Source organism: Cupressus sempervirens, chromosome 10, assembly GCF_028749045.1.
Source record: "Cupressus sempervirens isolate cs-2001-9-10 chromosome 10, ASM2874904v1, whole genome shotgun sequence".
Lineage (NCBI taxonomy): Eukaryota > Viridiplantae > Streptophyta > Pinopsida > Cupressales > Cupressaceae > Cupressus > Cupressus sempervirens.
This window is the reverse complement of record NC_143127.1, coordinates 311,222,403-311,243,253: the sequence shown is the minus strand read 5'-3', so window position 1 is coordinate 311,243,253 and position 20,851 is coordinate 311,222,403.

The window sequence follows — 20,851 nt, the reverse complement described above, 5'->3', positions numbered from 1 at the left end:
GAAAAGAATTAGGGCATATAAAATAAAAATTGGAAGTCTCACACAAATAGCCAGATCAAAGGCCTTGCATGATGATCCTTCCCGCCACTTTGATAATTTCAGCAGATCAAGCCTTGGTCGTTGCCTTTGGAGAAGTAGCAAACGTTGAGTTCCTGTGGTAGAACCACGAGTTTAGAGTGGTCGTGAACTAAGGATTATAATAATGATAGCTTCGTTAAACTCAAAAAGTGCTTTTGTCTTTACTCGAGAATAATTATAAATTAAAATATATAATTTAATTAATTAAAATGTGTTTAAGACGAAAATAAGATTTTGTCTTTATTTATCATCGTAAATAGCTATGCCGCATAGTAGTGTGGTTAGTCTGTCGTAGGAAGAGGCAACTAGAATTTTGCTCAAAGATTTCAGTCCTCCTAATATCTAACACAGGGAAAATGTGGAACGAGGAGAGCCAGTGTCGGAGCTCGTACAATCTTTGCTGTTTTTCACATTGATTCTGACTCGATACGACAGCAGTGTGAGTGGTGACGCGAATACCTGTCCCCAAACATTATACAAGGATATAGGAAATAAATACGTTTGTGAATGAGGTAAAACTAGATGACTACTTAAGGTAAAAGCATTAATGTTATTTATTATTTAATTTACGTATTTAGTAGGTATTATCATTATATATACATGTAAAATTGTATTTGCACTTTATTTATTTATTTAAAGTGATAATCAATAAAATTGAATTAATATAATTTATTTATATCATAAATGATGGATATATATATATATATATATATATATATATATATATATATATATATATATATATATATCTTGATTTTCAAGGCTATATTATGTAATCTATAATATATTGATTGATTTCTAACTATAAGTTTCAAAGTGGGAAAGAGAAGCCAAGTTCGAAGAATGGATGCTAAACTTGATAAAGGAGCAAAGGAAAGGATGAACAAGAGATCTAAACATAATCTTGAGCATAATCAAGAGAATAATGGAGGTACAAAGGACTTACAAGAACTAGATAAGCTGCAAATTTAATGGTGATAAAATTTTAATAATTAGTGAATCAAATTACCTCCTAAGTAGACCACCTTGATGGATGTCACTGGCTGCCATCAAGGCCAAGAGGGCCAAAGTTCTGCTCTTGGACTTAGGTAGGATATTTAAGGAGAAAAAGATTACCTCCTAAGTAGACCACCTTGATGGATGTCACTAGCTGCCATCAAGGCCAAGAGGGCCAAAGTTCCGCTCTTGGGCTTAGGCAAGAAGAATAAGATTACCATTTAAGTAGACCACCTTGATGGATATCAATGGCTGCCATCAAGGCTAGGAGGGCCAAAGTTCCGCTCCTAGGCTTAGATTGATTAAGACTTGACATCATGTCAACTCTATTCAGTTAAAAATTTGCCAAGTAGACCACCTTGATGGATGTCAATGGCTGCCATCAAGGCCAAGAAGGCCAAAGTTCCACTCTTGGGCTTGGTAGGATATTGGTTTAGAACTAATTTATCATTACTGAACTCTTCTTTGGAGCTATTATATACATGTACATGCTAATAATTGTTTGTGTTGTAGGATCTATGATCAAAAGATGTACTGGGAAACTATATGTTATAAATCATTCCCTTTACTCTACATCATTGTGAAAAAATATTTAAAAATGTATGATGTGTTTGCATCGTGTTTTCTTCATGTCTTCATCTGTCTGCATCGTGTCTTCTCCACATTTTCATTCATTAAAGATTTATGTTTTATAAAATCTTCTAGGCTTTTTATATAAAAATATGTTTCTTGTCTATGAAAGAGCTCGTGTATGAATGATATTGCTTGAGGACAAGCAATTTTGAGAAGGGGAGATTCTCATGACCCCTCCTAAAGAGAATCCTATAATTATAATGGGATAAAATATAACAATAATTCTATTATTGATTATTTAAAAATAAATAAATAATATTGATGAACTATATACATAAATATTTATGATATATTTATTCTACTTAATTATTCATAATAATATATATTATTATTATTCACAATAATAATATCAAAATATAAAAATAAATAAATATTATAACTATATTATAAACCTATAAGATGATGGTATATTTAAATATTATGACATTTGAGTATAAATACTATTTATAACCAAAGATTAAATAAATATATTAATCGATATAAATCTATTAATAAATATGGTACAACCATATAGAATGATAATTACAATGTGAATATATAAATATAAAAGTAAATAGTCTAATATTATATAATAATAATAATAATAGGGATAATATATTACAAAATATATTATGACACAACTGTAATGAACTAATTAAAAGACGTGAGTCCTAGAATTGAAAGCTATATATACATAGAGGATTTTATTGTTAAGGGATAAGGAAGGAAGGAAGGAGAAACATAAGGGAAATAAAAAGAAATCATTCGCAATCTGAGATAAAAAAGGAGAAAATGTATACAGAGCAAGGTTTTAAACCTAATGTCCTAAAAGGGGACTTTACAAAATGTGATTGTAAATGAAGCATTAAGTCACAAGTTTAAAACTAAATATAAGAAGAACCTATAGAATTTCAATGAACATTGCAATCGCATTTAAGAAAACACATAGTCCGTAGTAGCATAATCTATTTTAATATATATTGGTTTTGTACCAAAAATATGCAAGTTTTATAGTTGTTTATAGTTTACGTTGAGCTTCTCGTGGTATTGACAAACAAACCAAAAACAGTCTTGCACAAATAATTATGCAGCTAATTCAGCCAATAGGATTATTTCTATTGGACTTTCCTCTATTGTTTTCACAATCAACCATTCTTAGATGCCATATAATATGAAAATGATCTAATTACTTATGCCATAAAAAATAGATCCCCCATAAAAGATAGCTTGTCAAAAAGGAAATTAAATCATTTGGTGTCTACTGTTATTGGCATAAAAATTGTATATGTAACTGTTTGTAGTGTTTCAATTGATCAATATTTTAATAAAAAGATTCCCAAATAATAGATCCATATTGTTTAATTTTTTTTCCTATTTTACAGATCTGGAAAAAAGAAATGACAACCTTCCGATATCTTACCCATTAATAATCAAGATTGAATTAAAGAAAAGGGACATTTTCTTTTATCTTCAATTGAATAAGAGGGTTGATCATGCTCTTAGAGATATTTTAGTATTATTTAAAATATTAGACTTTTTGAATTGGTAAATAAATAGAAAATTTTTATAGATCATACTTAACATCATATTTCTAACAAATTAAGCATCTCATTCAATTGTCTATGCTTTCTTCGGGTTTCCCCTTTAATTTGAATTCTAATCTTTGATTACTTTAATAAATATTTGTTTCTTGAAAAACCTAAAAATGTCTTTTTTGTACATTCTAATTTTTGTGCTATGCTATTAATTTGATTGTTAGTCTAACTATATGACATTTTTTCACTCCTCCCCTTTCACTCTTGTTTTATTTTTTTTGAATGGTTTTTCTCTTCCATGTGATCAATAACAATAATTTGATAGAGCCAGTGAAGATAGCTATTGATTTTTGGGATTTTTCATACATTTAGTTCTATTATGAATCATTTTGTACCTTGCAAATATGCCTATATAAAAGTTTAGATAATAATACTTTAGTTCCTTGCACATATATTCCTCTGTAGTTTAATTGATATACATACCACACCCATTCACAAAAACTATTTCTTTAAAGAAAATATATCCAAAATTAAAAATTATACACAATGCAAAAAAACTTTATATAAATCATATAAATCAATTAATAAAATATAACATGAATAAAATTAAAATAAATTATATTAATTGTGTAGCTTAATTTGGATAATAATTATCCTACATACTTGTAAACTCCTTCAAATATTAAAAAGAAAAAAATCACTCATTCATTATCTTGTTAATTCTAGGTCATCATGGCATCATCTATTATTTTTCATGTTTTCTCATTTAGAAATAGAGAGTAGGATAGGAGGTAGGGAAAGAAGAAGATAGAGATGATTTCAAATTAGTGATTTTAAAAATCAAGGTTGTCAAATTCATACAGAAAATGACACAAGGATACAAAAATATAGGGAGAGACAAGGGGAGGAGAGGAAAATAGGTGAAAAGATACCTAGGAGGGAGGTAGGGAGGGAGGGATAGTTATGAAGGGAGAGAAATATGAACAAGAGGGGGGAATTGAAGAAGAGATAGAATGAAAAAGATATATAAGGGGATAGATGAATAGTGATAGACATCAATTAATACACGTTTTTATTCTTGTTTTCAAAAACCTAAAAGACATCTATTAAAAGTTAATGTGTATAAATAATAGGAATTACATTTATACTTAGGTTAATGACAATCTAAATTAGATTATTTAAATAAGTGATATTGTTATACATTTTACCATGTCCAAGTTGCTAACAGATTTCAAGGCAAGATATTTGGGGGAAGATCAAACTATATACTCTAACAGATCTAGTCAACTGAAGAACTGCTTGGTAAAACTGAAGAAAATAACTAGTGAATTGAAGCATGAATGTGTATTTTTATGAATGAATGGCACACATTTGATAGACTTATCGTATTGAACATAACTCATAGTTTTGTCTTCTTTTGTTTCAGTCAATCATAAACATGTGGATTGATTATTTTTCTTTTTTAGATAAGGAATACTATATATTCTGTTGTTACTCTATTTTAGGGATATACTGCTACTTTGTTCTGAGTATGCACTTTGTAATACTTTACTTGATAATAGGGAATTACTTGAAAGTATGACAATTCAGGAAGCTAGTTCAAAAAGTGCGTTAGTATTTCATAGTTGTAGGAAAAGCTTAATTTCAGACTTTGAATAAAAGCTTTGATAATGGAAGAAATAATTTCGCACCTTATTTGTGTTTCGGATGCATTGGAACTAGAAGTCATTTTACTCAAATGGATCATAACGGTAAGATAGGTTCTATCACAATCTTTTAGAAAATTTGTTATTTCTTCTGATAGAAATTATTTTCATTCTTTGCTAGTATAGAATTTATTAAAATAAGACATGGTAAAAATTGATAAGGACATAGTGAAAATTGATCAAGACTATTTAGAATTAGGTTATTTATTGTATTTGTTCAATTAAAATATTTTCCTAATTAGTAACCATAATTTCTTTTTGGTAAAGTAATGGTTTGAATAGATTAGATAGAATTTCTATTGTTATTTTAAATTTGGTAAGATAGGAAATAAACATGTCAGGAATTTGTTTTGAGTTTTAAAATTGGAGTAAGTAAGAACTTTAGAAGCTTTGTTAGCAAAGTTCCAAAGTGCTCTCGAATAAGTCAACAATAAAAGTTAGTCATTATTTTAATGCAAAAACCCCCAATCAATGAAGTCTCATCGAATGATCCTTATAGTAGACAACCTTGTACACGCCTTGGTCAACATTTGAATGAAAAACCAAATGATGCAAATTGACAATACAATGACTTTGCACATCAAATGGTATCTATAGATAGATATATGCATACATAGAGAAATTCAAAGCGAAATGGAGAAAATATAATATAGCTATAAATATAGATATAGGGGGGTAAAATAAGATAGAGATAGGGAAAAGGAAAGGTGTGTCTATGTCTGTGACTAAGAAAGATATAAAGGTAGGACATGGAGAGTTTGTAAACTAGAGAGAGACATAAGAATATAGAAATATAGACTTTGGACAATCAGAGATAACTTTCAATCACCATGTCATGAGCTATCACTATACATAAATTCCAAGGGCTCACACTAGAAAAAGAAATAGTGTATATTAGCAAAATCAAGAGTCAAGGTCTAACTTTTCCAGATATATCTAGGGTAAAATCCATAAATAGACTCGTATTTGTCAATGTTTTGTCTTTGACACAAAATCCAAACTAAAAATTAATCCATGTAAAATCATACAAAAAAATAGAGGAGCTCTGCCCAAATCATATTGCAGTTCAAATTAAAGGGAAATTTTTAGACCACATAAAGGAAAATAAATGGAAATGTTCTATCAAATGTGTTACCCAAAATGAGAAAAATAGTAATAATTATTCAAGAACATCATCAAGAATATATAAGACTATCGGCTTAACCGTTGAACCCTTTAAAAGTGCAAGAGCTAGTTTATATTGCTCTTAATTTAATTTGTTAAAGTGCTCATAGGGTTTTTTTTCTATCATTCAAAGTAGAACACCTATATTCACATGCAAGACACTTATTCTTCTAAATGTCATGACTTGGTAAAAATATGATAAAACTTGTAGCACTATAACTAAGGTGCAAAAGGATAGTTGAACTAGGTTGGTAACTATTTTTAACCTAATAATCTTCTAGGGCACCTCAAAATTTTCTCATTCTTTTGTTTAGTAATGTTGAAAAAAAGCATCATGATTAAGGAATAGAGTTCAATTAAAAATTGTCGAAAGATATTTGATAAATATTTTACTTAAAGTCAGTGTAATGTTGTTTGGTTTTTGATAGGCTTGTTAGAAGTCAAGTCTTGCTAAACGAATAGCCCTCAATTCTTAGCTCTTAACAAATTGTGAACCTTCGAGAATAAATATCTCACCTAAAATCATAGATGTTAACTCTGTCAATCTAAGAAAAGAAGATCGATATTTCAGAAAAATCAATTAAGGAAATTATATATGTATAGTTGTATGCATTAGCTAACCAGTGTTAAAGTTGAAAGAAAACTATAAATGTGCTGACAGCTTAAACATTACACATTAAAACTTGATTCCTAGTTAAAACCCACAAAAAAAAAAGACCAGTTAGTGAAAAGAAAAAAGGAAAAAGTAAAAACATTCCATTCTTTATCAAGTTGAATTATTGAACACCATTTTCATGTAAGCTGGCCATGGGTCAGAAATGTTGTTTTCTCCGTCAGCGTTCTCCTCAAATGTTTATTGAAAATAGAAAATTGTATTATAGCCTCTGTCATTATTTAGTTTAAATCATCACATACAATGAATGACGCAACTGTGAAATTGTTCTTCCCCATATCCAAATTGTCTAAATACCTGAAGGAACTCTAATTATTTTGCATTCTTCATACTTTCTAATTTTGACCTATGAATTTTTTGGTGAATTATTAGAGAGGGATTTTAGTTTGTCAAAAATGGATGTACTGTAAGGAAGCAAAGGTGCGCGGAATCGCTTCCTACACTAAACTTTGAGAGGACGATTATGCAAATCAAAGTAACTATTGCAAAGATCTCAAGAAATGCATAATAACATAATCAAAATAACAAAGAACATACAACACAGTGATTACCATGGGGAAACCCTTTCGAGAGAAAAACTCCACCCTCCAAAACTTCCACAATGTATTATCAAACCAAGATGATTACAATACACTTGCAATGCAAGTTCTTACAGGAGCGCATCACCACAACTCGAACTTGGAGAGACTCCTTCTAGCACCAGTCTTGCAAAACTAAAATCAATTACACAAACACCTCCCCAAGCCCTCCTTTTATAGTGATTTTACAACCTAGACACCACTTATGGTTTTACAAAACCATGGGCAAAACTACCATGCCACATGTTACCAATTTTTTACATTTACATTTCCAATATGGAAAAACTACCAGGTTAAAATAGTAATCCCGTCCACAATTTTGTCTCTTAGTCTAGACCCCCATAAAAGTCACAAAATGAGTCATCAAGGCTCTAAAAATGACCTACCTATATTCTACTACGGACAAGACTCATTTTAACAACTCAGTAATAATTTTCCAATGCATAAACAAGTGGAAAACTTCCACAAACAAATTTTGGAATTTTCTAGGAAAGGATTGCAAGGTTGAGACACATGTTTCTCAACGTTCTCCCACTTGTCGAACACCTTGCAAGAGTCAGGGGATCCAAAATATCATGGACTTAATTGCTAGGAGCCAAGAAGCCCATAGACTCTGAACACCATCTAAATTTCTCTATGCTCATGGGCTTAGTTAATGCATCAGCAATATTCACCAAAGTCTCTACCTTTTCCAGCTTCACCTTTCCATCCTCGTCATATCTCTCGCAAAATGATATTGTACATCAATGTGCTTGGTCCTCGCATGAAAAGTCGGGTTCTTCACTAGGCAGATTGCACTCTGGCTGTCACTATAAATTGTCACTGCACCCTATTTGAACTCTATATTTGAACACAATATCTTTAGCCAGATGGATTCTTTGCAGGCATGAGTAGCTGCCATATACTTTGCCTCAGTAGTGGACAAAGCGACCACAGCCTATCACTTACTCATCCAATTGATTACACCAAAAAATTATGTAAACACATATGCACTGGTGGATCTACTTCTATCAACATCACTAGCACAGTCTGAATCCACATAGCCTCGAACATCCAAGGAATGCTCACTTCATGTTCCATGAAAACATATTGAGTACTCTTAGGTACCCTGTAAGTATCTGAAAACTCTTTTTACTGCATCCCAATGTGCTCTTCCTAAATTAGGCATATAACGAGAAAGTACTCCCACTGCTTGGGAAATGTCTAGTCTTGTACAAACCATAGCATACATCAAACTTCCGATAGCACTTTGATATGGTACTCGACTCATCTCTTCCATCTCCAATGGGGATGTAGGACACTGTGAGCTAGAAAGCTTTGTTCCCATAGTAACAGGAACACTCAATGGTCTTGCATCCTGCATATTGAATCTTTTCAAAATAGTATCAACATACTTACTTTGGCTTAGCCAAAGCTTTTTGTTCTGTCTATCTCGTATAATCTCCATTCCCAGAATGTGCCTAGCTACACCAAGATCTTTCATTTCAAACTTTATTGAGAGTTGAGATTTTAACTCTACAATCAAACCTTTTCCTTTGCCAATAAACAACATGTCATCGACATACAAGGCAATAACCAGGAAACCATCACCATCAGATTTGAAATATATACAGTGATCAGATTTAGATCGCACAGATCCCAAACTCAACACATATGTATCAAACTTCTAGTACCACATCCTAGGACTTTGTTTTAAACCATACAAGAATTTCTTCAATTTACAGAACAAATGACTTTTACCTTTCACCACATAGTGCTCTAGCTGTGACATGTAAATTTCTTCCTCCAAATCTCCAAGAAGGAAAGTAGTTTTCACATCCATTTGCTCGAGCTCTAGGTCATAAGCTACTACAATAGAAAGAAAAAATCTAATGGATGTCATTTTGGCTACTGGAGAAAAAATCAAACCATAATCTACTCCCTCAACTTGAGAGTAACCTTTTGCAACCAAATGTGATTTATACTTCTCAATGCTTCCATCTAAACCCATCTTCCTTTTGAACACCCATTTACAACCAACATGCTTCCGTCCTTCAGGTAATGGTACAAGGTCCCATGTTTGATTCCTCTTAAGAGCTGCCATTTCTTCATCCATGGCTATTTTCCAAGATTCTAAATCATTCATACCAAGAGCCTCTTCTACAGATCTCAGTTCATCAATGTTAGCATTCAATGCAAATATGCACATCCAATCACAAGAGAATACCCATACCTTTTAGGTGGTTTCCTTTGTCTAGTAGATCTTCGAACAAGATCTGGTTTAGGTTCAGGAGGTTTAGGTTCATGATTAGGTTCTCCCTCTTCCTCTGATGATTCAAAACTTGTAGAGCTCTCTTCAACATCTCATCTTTCTAAGGGCCTTGATTCAACTTTCTTAGGTGTAGTAGGAAGTTGAATCACATCTTTCTTTTCTTTAATTTGTTCTAGCTGCACTATAATAGAAGAAGGCTTCGTTTCTTTTAAAATAACACTTCTGGAATAAAATACCTTTTGTGCAACAGGATCCCAAAGCTTGTATCCTTTCACACCATAACTATATCTGATGAAGATAGGTTTGACAGCTTTTTTGTCCAATTTGGTTCGCTTCTCCTTTGGCACATGAGCCTATGCCTCACAACCAAACACTCTCAGATGTCTAAGTGAAGGCTTGTGGCCCAACCATGCTTCCATTGGCGTCTTATTAACAAGAGCTGATGTAGGAGACTTGTTTATCAGGTAGTAGGCAGTGGCTACAACTTTAGCCCAGAACTTTTTTTCTAGTCTAGCACCACTCAGAATACTCCTAGCCTTCTCCATTAAGGTCCTATTCATTCTTTTTGCAACTCCATTCTGCTGTGGAGAATACGGAGTTGTCTTCTCTCTTTTAATACCACAATCTTTACAAAATGTGTCAAAAATATTGAAGCAAGATTCACCACCATTATCAGTTCTCAAGAATTTTATTTTCTTTCTAGTCTGCAATTCAACCATTGCTTTAAATTCTTTGAAATGACTAAAAACCTTAGCTTTACTCCTAAGGAAATAAACCCATGTTCTTCTACTAAAATCATCAATGAAAGAAACATAATAAACTGATCTACCAATAGAAGGAACATCAACTGGACCAAATACATCCGAATGAATTAGATCCAAAATACATGAAAAATTATGAGAACTCAAGTAAAACTGAATGCGGTTTTGTTTATCATAGATACAATGCTCACAAAAATCAAACTCAAGATTGCAATCATTCAACCCATCAACAAGGTTCTTATTTTTCAAGGTCTGTAGGCCCTTCTCACCTATGTGGGCAAGTCTTTGGTGCCATAACATAGTCTTCTCTGCAGGAAACTTTGATTTGGTAGACATAGCACCCTTGGGTACGCAAAAACCACGACCATTTGTTGAAAGAGAAACTCTCTCCTTCTCCAACTGAGTAGTCTTTTTCAAAATCTTATTAGAAGTACTATTGCACTCGACTATGCATGCATCAAGTTGGTACAATGTACCCAATCTACTTCCTCTTGCTATTACCATAATGCCTCCCACCATTTTTACACTTGCTTCAAAAAACTGTACATGCACACCCGCATCTATTAGCTTACTAATAGATAAAAAAATTCCTTGCTAGTCCAGGGATATGTAAGACACCACCAAATCTTATAATTCTACCATCAGAAAATTTCACACGAATACTTCCACGACCAACAATATCAAGTACTGAATTATCACCCAGATACACCTTACCACCATCAAAATTTTCATACTTACTAAACTAGTTCCTATTAGGAGTCATGTGGAAAGATGCACCTGAATCTATTAACCGTGCATTTTCACCTGCATGAGTGGCCAAGGCTGCAATGAAAGCATCTCCATCTTCCTTCTCGGACTCAGAATCAGAATCTTGCTTCTTCTTCCTTTTCTTCTCCTCTTTGCAGTCCTTTTGGAAGTGTCCAAGTTTGCCACAATTCCAGCAGATTGCCTTGGACTTACTAGGGGATTTCAATCTCCCCTTATTTTTGGACTTACAATGGCCATGTTGCTTTTCATTCTTGCCTCTTTCTTTTGGTCTTCCATGAACACTCAAAGCCTCTTTGGAATTCAGAGAGACTTTCCTTCTCATCTCCTCAGAAAGTAGAGAACCAACAACATCTCCAATCTTCAAGACAACTAAAGTGCTCCCTATAGCCATCACAAGACTATCCCATGAGTCTAGCAACAAACATAACAAGATTTGACACCTTTCTTCTTCATCCATTGGCACCCCTACTGAGGTCAACTAAGTCACCAACATATTAAACCTTTCTAGATGCTCAAAAATTTGTTCACCTTCTTCCATTCTTAAGGAATACAACTTCTTCCTCAACAAAATCTTATTCACAAGTGATTTCGCTTGGTAGATCTCACTAAGCTTTTTCCAAAGCTTCTTCACGGTAGGTTCTTCATGGACATTAATCAGAATTGAGTTTGCAAGATACAATCTGATGAAACCTTTAGCTTTTCTATCAGTCACATCATATTGTGCGGATAATGGCAGATCTATGGGCCTCAGTTTGTTCTCATCAATTGCATCCCATAGATCCCAATCAGACAATAGATCTTCCATCTTCAGCTTCCACATCTAAAAGTTTGTGCCATAAAACTTTTGAATTCTCCCTGATATGCTTGCCATCTTTTCAATCCTGCAAAACAAAAATGAAATGCTCTACACAAGCTCCCACTCAAACCTTGATTGGCTCAAAAAACCCTGTACCAAACAATTAGAACCAAAATTGGCTAGGCTTTGATACCACTTGTAAGGATGCAAAGGTGCCCAGAATCGCTTCCTATGCTAATCTTTGAGAGGACGATTATGCAAATCAAAGTAACTATTGCAAAGATCTCAAGAAATGCATAATAACATAATCAAAATAACAAAGAAAATACAACATAGTGATTACCGTGGGGAAACCCTTCCGGGAGAAAAACCCCGCCCTCCAAAACTCGCACAATGTATTATCAAACCAAAATGATTACAATACACTTGCAATCTTGCAAACTAAACTCAATTACACAAACACCTCCCCAAGCCCTCCTTTTATAGTGATTTTACAACCTGGAAACCACTTATGGTTTTACAAAACCATGGGCAAAACTACCATGCCACATGTTACCAATTTTTGACATTTACATTTCCAATATGGAAAAACTACCAGGTTAAAATAGTAATCCCGTCCACAATTTTGTCTCTTAGTCTAGACCCCCATAAAAGTCACAAAATGAGTCATCAAGGCTCTAAAAATGACCTACCTATATTCTACTATGGACAAGACTCATTTTAACAACTCACTAACAATTTTCCAATGCATAAACAAGTGGAAAACTTCCACAAACAAATTCTGAAATTTTCCAGGAAAGAATTTCAAGGTTGAAACACATGTTTCTCAACATGTACCTGATACCTTGCTCAATTATGTCGAAGATTGTTGGTGCCCTTATGATAAAAATATTGCGTGCTGTGTGTTTGAGATCATAATATTCGTGGGACCTTTGCTATTGTTGTGTCTTCCAATTATAGTGATTGGGGCAGATGTCTGGAGCGCATTCAGGAAAAGGGAACACTGGATTCCTGCAGAATCTTTTGTTCTCGGTGCTCTTTCTCTTCAACTTCTCGCTCGCCTTAACAATCCTTTCCTTTTTGCTCGCCTCTCACAAGAGCCGTGTACAGATTTAGAATTATTTTTAGATTATCAGATCCTAGTTTTGAGTGGGAGAGTGGGCGTCTGTGTTTGTATGGGGTGTTTGCTACCAGGAGTTTCCACCCCTCGTTCCACAACATCGTGGTCTGACATGGCCGCCCTCATAATAAGCTCTTCCATTTCTTTGTTACACATTTTCTATGATGGACACATGCTTTCTTCTTTTAAATCCTGCCATCATGACATGCTGCAATTTTCTCTGATAAGGTTTGGACATGTCATAATAATTGTGTCAGTTATATTTCTCATTCTTACCTTGAGTTCTGCTGCTCTGGCTTCTCTCACTATTCCTCAAATTATATCCCCTAAAATACCCACAATTTTTTTGCCTCCAAACCTCCATACAAAATTTGAATGGGATATGATAGAAAAACAAGTAACTAAATCATGGATTGTGGCTCGCACCGCCGATCCTCAGTATATAATCAGCAGATCATGTCTCACTTCATCCGTAGCGACAATCACTACCGCTTGCAATGGAGTTTTGGTCTGTCAACTACGGGTCTTTGGATATCCATTCCCTTGGAGTTCCGATCCTCTCCTTTGTATTAAGACACTAGTCCAATTTGTTGCGATCGTTATCGGTTCCCTTGTCATATACTGGAGATGCATCACACAAGTGGTTTACTACCCAAAATGTTTGGAATGGACGTTTTCTAGTTTCTCACAGTATTTTAAAATCGAGGAGTTTTGGAAGTGTCATTTGCTGGGGTTGATGCGTATGTCCAGAAGCAATGGACAGACTTGGACTAGAAGTTGTCTATTAAGGATGATCTTAAAGTTGTGTGGGATCTTAAGATTGCATAAGTTATTATTTGTGCTTCTTTGGCTTCAGATTTTCTCTGTTCTGTTTTGCAAATTTTGTTGTCTATTATTACAGTTGTTGTTCTCCAACAGATATTTTGGAAAACTTGTCATGGGTTCAGCTTATCAAGAATTTTCTCAAGAATCGCCATCATAATCGAACTTTCTCAATTTTCCCACGCCAAGGCGGACGAGAAAATTGTATTGAAGAGATGTATTGAAGCTTGCTTTCAAGGATGGAATATCATGGAGGTCGTGGAAAATAATGTGAGTGAAAGAGTTGAAGTTAGCAAAGCAGCTGATGAGATATTCCGAAACATAGAGAAAGAGCACAAGTGGCTTGAATACAGTCTTCCAATGAGCAGGCCAGTTGAAAAATCCCTTGCAGCCGCCAAAGCAGCAATCGAGGATCTTGTTGAGAAGGGCAGAGAAATAGCGGATGAGTACTGCCTAAGCATGCCCGGTGAGGGCATTGCTGGTTACAGCCTATACAGGATGGGAAGGGTGAGCCTCACTCAATTTAATAGTGTGGAGGAAGTTCGTGATAGAATGTTTGGAATGTTGGCAGATGTGATGGGATCGTGCTGTGTAAAGGCAGCGGGTGTAATAATGGAGGAGTGCAGGAAACTGGCGACTGAGTCCGATGAAGAAAACATTTTAGGAATTGCCCGACTTGCAGGGAAAGTGAAGGGAGTGATGAAAAGTGTTGGGTGGAGTTTAAAATGGAGTTCGGACGCAAAAAGCCCCTTCATTAACACCTCGCTGGCAAAGCACGAAACTCCTGCTTATAGACGGTCTCTCCCTTTTCAAACATTATTAGTTCCTGCCGAAGGCAGCTAAGCTAACTATTGTAATCGTTTACAAACCAATTTCTGTTTTGACCGGTCAAATGACCAATAAAAATAAAGTGTTAAAGATTCCTCTACCAATACATAATAGTCAGTTTTTAATATTTATTTTGAATAATGTATAAATATGAATTTTGTGATTTATCATTGGTTGAATCAATGAAAAAAAATCAATTTGTTTGAGTTAAAATAACATAATTTTAAACATTAACATTATTATATTTAAATGTTAGAAGCTTCTCTGACGGTTTATGAAACTTTTGAGGTCTCAAAAATTCTAGTCACAATTATTTCCTGGAGAAAATGAGGAAACACATGACCTAGGTATTTAAACCCTAAAGTCTAAAAATAATGTTTGCAGTTTTCAGTCTGCTACAAAATATGATGTTTATGGTCATGCTATCTCTGGTTTCTCTGCAAGGTGATCTTGTCATGTCTTTGATAAGCTAAATTTATGCTAGGCTGCATACCCAGATAGAGGATGTTGTAGAATTTGTTAAATGGCTTGATGAAGAAATTTTACACACCTGATGTAAGCCTACCTTGGTATTTCCATGGCCTTGTAGAATTCATTTTCCCTCAAAATACTTTTCCTCCAAATCAAATAGGGACAACATGATCTGAGATCAGTAGCCTTGCCCGCCAATCTGAAGCAAAACTGATTAGAAGTCCCCAGAAGCAATCATCAATGAGCAATTAAAAAAGATAATAGTAACATAAAACAATTTGTTTCAGCTATATTGTCCATGCCCAAAAACATTCCTTCTTATCATGCTATCACCCCACTCTATCCAAGCTTGAAAAAAATATGTGCAAAAATAGTGTGCACAGTACCCACAGTACCCCTTGAAACCACCAAAAATCTGTGAAAAACACCATCAACTACACCCTAAGAACTCTTTAACCCTTGAGTAGCATAACTTGTGGCACCAATACTTTCGAGATGACTTCCTATCAGCACTAAGTTTCAGCACAAATGCAAGCCTCGGGCCATCTGCACAACACACTCATTCCATGGCATTCATATATTAACTTACTTCAACCTATGTTAATGTCATGGATGGCTTTAGGATTGTTTATCAAGACAGAAGGCTTAAGGGGTTTGTATCGAGGCTTTGGAATATTCATTCTCAATTATGCTCCTTCCAACGCACTCTTGGTAGCAGCAAAAGCGGATAAGTGCAGGGTGTTGCATAACATCCCAATAGAGGACACTATGTTGAAGGTCTAGGATATATGAAACAAAAATAATTGACTTTAAGCTCCTCAAAAGTAAATTTTATGGAAAAGATACACTTCCATAGGGAAGATTGTATTTGGAAAATCAAAGGTTGAGCATGTAGAGGCATGTGGAGGATTATAGGTTTATGTGGTAAGTAGAGTCATGAACACTTTGCATTATAAGTTTATAGAGTATAGAAAAAATAAGTTATTAATTTGGAATGAAAAAAAATTGTACCATACAAAAACTGAAAAGCTTGTGTTGGATAATGTTGTCCTTAATGTCACACAAATGTCATATCAATTATTAGTCTTAGCTAACCGAGCTCACTCAGTCATCAAAGAAAATGAAGCAGTCAGTATCAACCGAGCTCACTCGGTCATCAAAGAAAATGAGGCAAATAGTGTCAACCGAGCTCACTTGGTCATCGAAGAAAATGAAGCAGTCAGTATTAACCGAGCTTACTCGGTCATCAAAGAAAATAAGGAAGACAAGTGTTAACCGAGCTCACTCAGTTATCGAAGAGGCAAATAGTGTTAACCGAGATCACTCAGTCAACAAAGGAACTTGGCAAAGACAGTTTCCACCGAGCTCACTCGATCGTCTATGGAAACTCAGTACTTATCGAGTTCTCCCGGGGATTGAAGGGTTGTCACGGAGTTCGCTGTATTAACCGAGCTTAGTCGGTTAACACAGGAATTATTTTCTAAACAGTATTAACCGAGTAGGGTCGGCCAATAAAGGGATTTGCTAGTTTGTAATTTTAATTATTTCTAGCCGACTATTGTATTTGTTTGATTATTGGTCAGTGATTTGAGCTAAGATAATATGAAAGGTATATATGGTCACTCAAGTTGTAAATCAAGATGAAGTGTGAAAAAAAGTTATGAAGGTGCATTATAGTGTGAAATGAAAAGGTGCATATTGAGAAAAGTTTGATGAAGGATCAGATGCGTTGAAGGAGCTAAAAAGTTGTATTTGATCAATAAGGATTCAGTCAAGAATAACAGAGATCTGTAATCAGCAAAGATACGTTGCATATTGTATTAGATCACTTCATTGTTGCTTTCTAACCATTGTAACAGTGAACTCAAAATCTCTTAATAGAGTTGGTTTAACAGCCATTCTATAAATCCTCTAACAAGGTGACAGTTCAGTTGAATTGTTCTAAAGACCTCTAGCAAGGCCACTCCTAACAGGGTGATTAAATCCTCTAACAGGGTCACACCTAACAGTGTGTTTTGTAACCTTTAACAGGGTTGGCTCCTAATAGGGCTCACTTTAGAAAAGTGAAAACCAATAACTAGTTACATTGGTGGTTTTTTCCATATTGAGTTTCCACGTTAAATCTGATGTCTCTAGTGTTCATGATTGCTGAATTGTTTTTGATTATCAGTTCTTAATAATTATTATTATTTGTTGCATTATCAAGTTTCAGTAATTTGTAACTAAGAACAAGCTTTTAGACATCTAAGGGACTGTGAAATTTTTTTGGAGTAACTGATTCACCCCCTCCCCCTCTCAGTTACTCCATTCTTATTTCCAACAATTGGTATCAGAGCTTTTGGTGCTTGTAGGAAAAGATTTCAAGGTTCTAAGCCAAAGATTAAGATGTCTTACAAAAGAGAAATTCCAAAACTTAATAGAGATAACTTCTCAGCATGGCAAGGATTGATGACACTTCATCTGGCTACTGTTGGTGATATTGGACTGAAATACCTTGAAGAAGAATATGAAGAACCTTCTGGCACATTGTCAGTTAATGATATTGCTGAAAAGAAGACTCACAACAATATGATGATAGACATAGCATCAGCTCTCAGCTATGAAGAATTTGATGACATTAAGGACTGCAAAACTGCCTTTGACATGTGGAACAAGCTAAAAGAGATCTATGGAGGAGATGATAATGTGAGAAGAGCAAAAGCAGAAAGTCTAAGAGGACAATTTGATCAAATGAGGATGAGAGAGGATGAAAACATTGCAAAGTATGTTGAAAGAGTTAAAGCGTGTGTAAGTGCAATCAGGGCAGCTGGAGGTGACATCAAAGGAGAAACAGTTGTAAGAAAAGTTCTCAGAACCTTGCTTCCCGTTTATGCAATCAGAGTCTCTACAATTCAAGAAAGAAGGTGTGAAGCAAATCATAAGATAAATCTTGAGGCCATAGTCGGAAGACTAACTGCATTTGAACTAGATAACTTTGACAACTATGTTCCAGCCTCCAAAAATATTGAATCAACATTTCAAGCCAAGCTCTCACTCAAAGAGAAAAACGAAAAGAAGATAGAATCACAGTCAGAAAGTGAAAATGAATCAAGCCAAAGTTGAAACAGTGATCTTGAAGTGATTGAAGCTCTACTAGCAAGGAAATATTCTAGAGGCAGAGGAAAATACAAAGGTAAAGTTCCTCTAATCTGTTTTTCTTGTGATGAAATTGGTCATATTGCAGAAAGGTGCCCAAACAAGCAAAACAATGATGAAAAGAAAGATCACAAATGGAATGGCAAGAAAGAATTTAAGAACAAAGGTAAGAAATCATGTTTCATGGATGAAAATTCTAAGGATTATGATAATAGTGAGGATGAAATTGTTTATATTGCTGTTAAAGATGACTCTGACAGTGATGACGAAGATAAAATGGCTCTTATCTCTCATGTAAGTAAGAATGATATATGGATTATAGACAGTGGTTGCTCACATCGTATGACTGATGATAAAACTAAGTTTGATCAGTTTGAAGACTATGATGGTGGCAGTGTAAGATTTGGTAATAGTGAACCTCATTTCATAAAAGGAAGAGGAAGAATCTGACTATCCAAAGAACTTATATGTAATAATGGCTATTGGGTTGAAGGTCTCAAACATAATTTTCTAAGTGTTGCACAGTTACTAAATACTGGATTCAAGGTGGATTTCATGCATGGAAAGGCAAGACTGTTGAATGAGCAAGGAAAACTGATAGGATCTGGCACCCAAACTAAAGGTAACTTGTTCTATCTAGAACTTGGTAAATGCTCATGTTTTATTGCTCAAATTGAAGAGAGTTGGTTATGGCATAAAAGGTTGTGCCATGTCAATTTTGATAATTTGGTAAAAATAAGAAAATTCAAGAAAGTAAGAGGCATTCCTAACATTAAGAAACCTGAGGTTGGTCTATGCAAGAATTGTCAAATTGGTAAAATGGAAAAAACTAGTTTTAAAGGTAAAAACTATTAGTCTGAAGATATATTAGAAATTGTGCATACTGATTTATGTGGACCCATTGGGATAGAAAGCTATACTGGAGAAAAGTTTTTCATTCTTTTTGTTGATGACTATTCAAGAATAATGACTGTCATGTATCTAAGGAATAAATCAGAAGCATTTGAGAAATTCAAATGGAATTTGGCAAGAGTAGAAAAAGAAACAGGAAAAAGGCTGAAATGTTTAAGGTTAGACAGAGGTGGTGAATTCATTTCACATGAATTCAATACCTTCTAAATTGAAAGAGGTATTAAAAGACAGGTTTTAGCACCAGGAACTCCAGAACAAAATGGAATAGTTGAAAGAAGAAACATATCCATTATGGATAGTGCAAGAACCCTAATGATAGAAAAAAAATTGCTATCAAATACTAGAAGGAAGCCATCAGCACTGCAGTTCATACCTTAAATCGAGTACAGTTGAAGAAGGACTCATTCAAGACTCCCTATGAATTATGGTATGGCTACAAACCCAATGTAAGTTATCTGAAAGTATTTGGAAGCAAATGTTATATTTTGAAAGAATCTAGAAAAGGAAAATTTGATGTAAAAGGTGATGAAGGAATATTTTTGGGATATTCTTGCAAAAGAAAAGCATATAGATGTTTAAATCTATCCACTCACAAAGTCATAGAAAGTGCACATGTGAAAGTTGATGAGTTTGCAGACAAATCAGAAGAAGAAAGCAAAAAGATACCTAAAGATTACAAGAGATTTTTTTACATTGAACCAGATACTATACCAAGTATACCGTTCACTCAAGAATCCTCAACTCCTGAGTCTTCAGCAACCAAGTTGCAAATAGTTCAAACCGAGCCACAACAATATTCAGACACTACCGAGAAAGTATCTACCGAGTCTGAAGCAACTAAGCCAGAACAGCCTGAACATGAAATTGAAGCACAAGCAGATATCAATGAAACTCATTCAAGAGGTAAAGAACTTGTATTAGCCAAATATGTCAAAAGACATCATACACCAGATCAGATCATTGGAGACAAATATGAAGGAACCCTGACAAGAAGTAAGTTGAAAAATACTTGTTTAGTTGCTGATTTTGAAGCTAGAAGTATTAAAGATGCATTGGCAAATGATAGTTGGATTGAGGCAATGAATGAGGAAATAGAATAGATAGAGAAGAACAAGACATGCACTCTTGTACCCAGACCTAAAGATAAGAATATAATTGGAACCAAGTGGGTATTCAGAAACAAGTTGACTGAAGATGGTAAGGTATCCAGAAACAAAGCTAGATTGTTATGCAAAGGATACTCTCAAGAAGAAGGCATAGATTATGGGGAAAATTTTGCTCCTATTGCAAGATTGGAAGGAGTCAGAACCTTACTTGCATATGCTACTCACAAAGGATTCAAAGTTTATCAGATGAATGTCAAGTCAACATTCCTCAATGGAATACTGGATGAAGAGGTTTACATTGAACAACCTGAAGGTTTTGTTCATCCAGATAAAAGGAACATGGTTTGCAAATTACACAAGGCACTGTATGGTCTGAAAAAAGCCCCTAGAGCATGGTATGAAAGATTGCATAACTATCTTATTCAGATTGGTTTTCAAAAAACTAATGATAATAGTAGCTTGTATATAAAGGAAAGACCAGATAATAAGATTGTCTTGGCAAAAATATTTGTAGATGATACTGTTTTCACAGGGAATGA